General features: G+C 43.1%; 1 pseudogene; it reads right to left on the minus strand.

The window, feature by feature from the left end:
* Window positions 1-2,094: 2,094 nt before the first annotated feature.
* LOC132511914 (ribonuclease P protein subunit p30-like) lies at window positions 2,095-3,247 on the minus strand (annotated as a pseudogene).
* Window positions 3,248-6,723: the final 3,476 nt, after the last annotated feature.

Consider the following 6,723-nt stretch of genomic DNA (forward strand, 5'->3'; position numbering starts at 1 on the left):
ACTCTCAACCACTGCGCCACCAGGGAAGCCCTGAAGTGGGTCTCTTTTAGGCTGCATATATATGGGTCTTGTTTTTGTATCCATTCAGTGAGCCTGTGTCTTTTGGTTGGAGCATTTAATCCATTCCCATTTAAGGTAATTATCGATACGTATGTTCCTATTACCATTTTCCTAATTGTTATGGGGTTTTTTTTTGTACGTCCTTTTCTTCTCTTGTGTTTCCCACTTAGAGAAGTTCCTTTAGCATTTGTTATAGAGCTGGTTTTGTTGGTGTTGAATTCTCTTAGCTTTTGCTTGTCTACAAAGCTTTTGATTTCTCCATGGAAACTGAATGAGATCCTTCCGGGGTAGAGTAATCTTGGCTGTAGGTTCTTCCCTTTCATCTCTTTAAGTATACTGTGCCACCCCCTTCTGGCTCATAGAGTTTCTGCTGAGAAATCAGCTGTTAACCTTATGGGAGTTCCCTTGTATATTATTTGTCATTTTCCCCTCGTTGCTTTCAATAATTTTTGTCTATAATTTTTGCCAATTTGATTACTTTGTGTCTCGGCGTGTTTCTCCTTGGGTTTATCCTGTATGGGACTCTCTGTGCTTCCTGGACTTTCCCACGATAGGGATGTTTTCGACTATAATCTCTTCAAATATTTTCTCGGGTCCTTTCTCTCTCTCTTCTCCTTCTAGGACCCTATAATGCAAATGTTGTTGTGTTTAATGTTGTCCCAGAGGTCTCTTAGGCTGTCTTCATTTCTTTTCATTCTTTTTTCTTTATTCTGTTCTGCAGCAGTGAATTCCACCATTCTGTCTTCCAGGTCACTTATCCGTTCTTCTGCCTCAGTTATTCTGCTATTGATTCCTTCTAGTGTATTTTTCATTTCAGTTATTGTATTGTTCATGTCTGTTTGTTTGTTATTTAATTCTTATAGGTCTTCGTTAAACATTTCTTGCATCTTCTCTATCTTTGCCTCCATTCTTTTTCCAAGGTCCTGGATCATCTTCACTATCATTATTCTGAATTCTTTTTCTGGAAGGTTACCTATCTCCACTTTAGTTGTTTTTTGGGGGTTTTATCTTGTTCCTTCATCTGGTACATAGCCCTCTGCCTTTTCATCTTGTCTGTCTTTCTGTCAATGTGGTTTTTGTTCCACAGGCTGCAGGATTGTAGTTCTTCTTGCTTCTGCTGTCTGCCCTCTGGTGGATGTGGCTATCTAAGAGGCTTGTGCAAGTTTCCTGATGGGAGGGACTGGTGGTGGGTAGAGCTGGCTTTTACTCTGGTGGGCAGAGCTCAGTAAAGCTTTAACCCCCTTGTCTGCTGATGGTTGGGGCTGGATTCCCTCCCTGTTGGTTGTTTGACCTGAGGCGACTCAACACTGGAGCCTACCCGGGCTCTTTGGTGGGGATAATGGCAGACTCTGGGAGGGCTCACGCCAAGGAGTACTTCCCAGAACTTCTGCTGCCAGTGTCCTTGTCCTCTTGGTGAGACACAGCCACCCCCCACCTCTGCGGGAGACCCTCCAACACCAGCAGGTAGGCCTGGTTCAGTCCTATGGGGTCACTGCTCCTTCCGCTGGGTCCCGACGCACACACTACTTTGTGTGTGCCCTCCAAGAGCGGAGTCTCTGTTTCCCCCAGTCCTGTCGAAGTCCTGCAGTCAAATCCCACTAGCCTTCAAAGTCTAATTCTCTAGGAATTCCTCCTCCCATTGCTGTACCCCTGAGTTGGGAAACCTGACGTGGGGCTCAGAGCCTTCACTCCAGTGGGTGGACTTCTGTGGTATAAGCGTTCTCCAGTTTGTGAGTCACCCACCCGGCAGTTATGGGATTTGATTCTATTGTGACTGCGTCCCTCCTACCATCTCATTGTGGCTTCTCCTCTGTCTCTGGCTGTGGGGTATCCTCCTTGGTGAGTTCCAGTGTCTTCCTGTCGATGACTACTCGGCGGTTAGTTGTGATTCCGGTGCTCTCGCGAGAGCACGTCCTTCTACTTCGCCATCTTAATCTCTCAGGTTTTGTTATTTTAATGGCTTAAATGTAAGACTGCTTTTACAGACTACTGATATCTAGCTCCAAGCGAAAATAGTGAATCATAAGGAGGTTCCTATTCTGTTGTGGCTGATGGGTTCTCAGATGGCAGAAGGGAGTGCTGACAGAGGAGAGGGACTCGTTTCAGTCCTCACACTTGGCTTTCTTGCAGGCTGGAAAAGAATCATCATCACTTCTTTTATTTATTTATTTATTATTATTATTTTTTCATCATCTACTTCTGATGTCCGAGATTTCTTCACCGTGAAAATAATTCCAAAAGCAGTTTTTCTAGTTTCTCCCTCCATGCAGAAGCACCGCTTGGCAGTTGGTGGACACTGCAGCCTTGGTGTCACTTTCCAACAGCCCAAACAACAACTGTAAGTTTGCCACATCGTATGGGCCTCTTATTTCTAAAGGCCTTTCAGCAGCACTAGATATAATTACATTCTTTCCTTTGCAGACCTGCATCAAATTGAGGGCGTTGGAAACTGTGTACCTTCTCATTGTAGAGTCTTTGACAGGGGGGCTATAGACAAGTTCAAAGCCCACACCTCACTCAATTGCCACTTTAATAGGGGGTCTTTTGAAGTAAAATGGTAGCTTCTGTGTTACAGTTATGCAGACTAAATCCACATCTAAATGTGTACAAGCAATATGAAAAAGGTTTTCTGTCTTCAAAAAACTGCAACGATATCATACAGCCGGACTCTTGAAGAAGTTGCTCTCAAAACATTGCAGTGGGGCTTCCCTGGTGGCGCAGTGGTTGAGAGTCTGCCTGCTGATGCTAGGGGACATGGGTTCGTGCCCCGGTCCGGGAAGATCCCACATGCCGTGGAGTGGCTGGGCCCGTGAGCTATGGCCGCTGAGCCTGTGCGTCCGGAGCCTGTGCTCCGCAACGGGAGAGGCCACAACAGTGAGAGGCCCGCGTACCGCCAAAAAAAACAAAACAAAAGCAAAAACAAAAACATTGCAGTGAGATGGATCTGAAATGATAATTGTCAGTCTAGTTAAAATCTTAATCGGTTTTGATTTTCCCTGTACAATTAGCAAAGTTGTAAAGAGTTCAGAAACAGCTACTGGTTTTTCAATTTCCTGTTTCGTTTCCTTAAATTCAACAACATGATTGATGGCAACAACTGAATAGCCCAGGTGAGCGGCATTCTCCACGAGCCCAGTGCCTTCAGGTCGGAACCCTCCCACAGGTCCAAATCTGCAAACGCCGCCATGCCTACAGAGCTTAATGTTGAATCAGACATTTCAGAAAGACAACATTTCTAACTTTGAAAGAAGCCATGGTACTCTGACTGATTTAACTCTTAGTTGAAATTTATGTTTATTTTTTAACTTTTACTTATTTATTTATTTATGGCTGCACTGGGTCCTTGTTGCTGCGTGTGGGCTTTCTCTAGTTGTGGCGAGCAGGGGCTACCCTTTGTTGCAGTGTGCCAGCTTTTCATTGTGGTGGTTTCTCTTGTTGTGGAGCACGGGCTCTAGGCATGCGGGGTTCAGTAGTTGTGGCTCGCGGGTTCTAGAGTGCAGGCTCGGTAGCTGCGGCGCAGGGACTTAGTTGCTCCGTGGCATGTGGGATCTTGCCGGAGCAGGGCTTGAACCTGTGTCCCCTGCATTGGCAGGTGGATTCTTAACCACTGCACCACCAGGGAAGCCCACGTTTTATTTTTATTTTTGATGGAGACTTGAGCAAGAAAAAGGAATAGAAAGAAGCGAAATGGTTGAAAAATGAAGTGAATGAAATGACCTGGCATTAGTTAGCCCTGGGAAGTGTACAGTGAGAGGAAAATCAGTTGATCCTCACTTTATTTCTGTAAATAGTGAGAGTGTCTCGTCATAAGGGCTCCCCTGGGACAGGAAGTTGTTTCTCTCTGGCTTCAAAGTGGCAAGCAGGGCTGTGTGTCCTTCATTCAGAACTTCTTGAGAATCTATTACAATAGGTCTGATGCTGTGAAAGACAATGGGGCTCAGAGATGACCAAGACACTCCATGATGCCAAGGAGGCTGTAGCCTAGTTGGAGAAGCTGATTAATGTCAGTAATTATAAATCAGTGTAAGTGTTAATGAAAAGTTCAGGATATAGAGGAGAGATTCCCAAGTACAACTGGGTGAAAGGGAGTTATTAGATGTTATCTGGTGGTGGCCACATGCCAGTGCAGTGCCCAACCAACCAGGCAACCCGAAGGGACGTGGGGGACAGCCAGTGAATCCTGAGAATGCAGTAATGAGTGACTTGTGGGCAAGTCACATACTGTAAAGCTGAGAAATAATTCACTTATTCCACAAATATTTATTCAGTACCTACTACGAGTGTGACATTGTTCTAGGTCATAAGGATACTTCAGCGAGCAAAACAGACACAAATTTCTGTTTATGGAGCCTCATTCTAGCTAGAATTGTATCTAGAGGGATTGTATTGTATCAATCAATTGTATTGATACATCCAATTGTATCATTGCATCTAGAGGGATATAGACAAGAGCCATATAAGTAAATTATAAGATAATGTGATATAATTCTACTAGGAAGGTGAAGAAGTGGGGACTGGGGGTCTCGGGTTGTATAAGAATCCTGTATCATCGTCCACAATAGGAATTTGGGTCTCTAATATCTTAAGTTGCATAATCAAGAAATAGCAGTACAAGCATGTTCTTCAGAAATGTACAGGTTAATACCAGAAATAGTTAAATGATTTTGGAGAGGAAGATTCAGGAGTGGGGAGACCAGGGACTGCTATTGTTTAGTATGAGTCTTGTAGGATATTTGATGTTCTACACATTCATTCATTCATTCACTCACTCATTCATTCATTCATTTATTCACAATATTTATGAATACTTTAAGTGTGTGCCAGACCTTGTTGTAGGCACTGGGGATACAGCAGTAAGCACCCCCCCAAAAAAACAGAAAAAAAACCCCTAAATTTCTGCCCTCATGGAAATTAAATTCACAGGAGGGGGCCAGAGGTGAAGAGAGCATCTCAGAGGATGATCCTTGCTATGGAGACAAATGAAGGGGCCTGGATTTAGGGTTGGTGTTAGGGACGGTGCAATTGTGTATAGAGTAATTAGGACTGGCTTCACTGGAAGTGATAGTTGAATGGGGTGAGGGACCTTCCAAGGGCAAAGGTCCAGAGGTGTGAGAGTGGGTGGAGCAGCGGGTGACCCAGAGCTGGTGCTGAAGGATGGAAGGGAGCGTGGTAGGAAAGGAGGTCAGAGGTAAATGGCAATGCAGTGTAGACGGCTTTGTCTTGCAAAGACTCTGGCTTTTACTCTGTGTAATATGGGAAGCCATTGAACTTTGTAGAGTGATCCCCTATATAGTTAAAAAGAGACTTATAGACTACACATTATAAATACTGATTTTATTTTTTCCCAATTCTTTTTTTTATTGAATTATATTTGATTTACAACGTTGTGTTAATTTCTGCTGTACAGCAAAGTGATTCAGTTATACATTCTTTTTTAAATATTCTTTTCCATTATGGTTTATCATAGGATATTGAATATAGTTCCCTGTGCTATACAGTAGGACCTTGTTGTTTATCCATTCTGTATATAATAGCTTACATCTGCTAACCCCAACCTCCCACTCCATCCCTCCCCCAACCATCTCCCCCTTGATAAATACTGACTTTAAATTAACAGAATAGATAATATACTACCTTTTCAAATGTATATTTTTCTTTATAATCATTATTTGAGAGGAGGAAAGTAGTATCAGTGGTAACAGACACACCCAGTTTTGAATGCAAAGAAATTAAATAAAAGCTAAAGAACAAATTAGTAATGATTCAGAGTGAGACACTTAACATCTCCCAAATGGGGTCAGGAGCTTAGATTCTGGAAACCCAGGCAGAGCCTGAGCAACTGGAATTTTTTTTCATTCATGCATCCACCCAGTCCATCTATCCTTCCATCTGCCCCTCTGGTCACTAGAAATTACGAGACTTAGTGTCATCCAGGTACAAATATGAGTAAGCCTCTTCTCCCCTCGGGGATTCACAGCCTAGGCAAAGAGGCTAGCTTAGGGCTCACAGGTGGATGTACATGGAAGCACCTGGCGAAAGTGGAAAATAGGTGGGGCATGGAACACACAACAGTATATTGTGCAACAGATGCCATCTGGCAGAGATGGTATTCTCATCACAACAGAGTGGTACTTGGTACTGGAGCAACTTTCACATTCCCTAGAAAAATGCCTTTCAAGGCTATTCACAGCCTTTGCCTTTATTCCATGATCACCAAACAATTTTCTGATATCTAGTTTAGTTTGTTGGCACATTGGTCATGAGATAAAGGTGCAACGGATAATGGGAAAGCACCAACACCACTTCCACTGAAAATGAATAAGTTCAGATTCGATGGAGAAATCAAAAGCTTTGCAGACAAGCAAAAGCTAAGAGAATTCAGCACTACCAAACCAGCTCTACAATAAATGCTAAAGGAACTTCTCTAAGTGGGAAACACAAGAGAAGAAAAGGATGTACAAAGAAAAACCCCATAACAATTAAGAAAATGGTAATAGGAACATACATATCAATAATTACCTGGATTATTGGATTAAATGCTCCAACCAAAAGACACATCCTCGCTGAATGGATACGAAAACAAGACCCATGTATATGCTGTCTAAAAGAGACCCACTTCAGACCTAGGGACACATACAGACTGAAAGTGAGGGAATGGAAAAA

Source organism: Lagenorhynchus albirostris, chromosome 20, assembly GCF_949774975.1.
Source record: "Lagenorhynchus albirostris chromosome 20, mLagAlb1.1, whole genome shotgun sequence".
In the NCBI taxonomy this organism is placed as follows: domain Eukaryota; kingdom Metazoa; phylum Chordata; class Mammalia; order Artiodactyla; family Delphinidae; genus Lagenorhynchus; species Lagenorhynchus albirostris.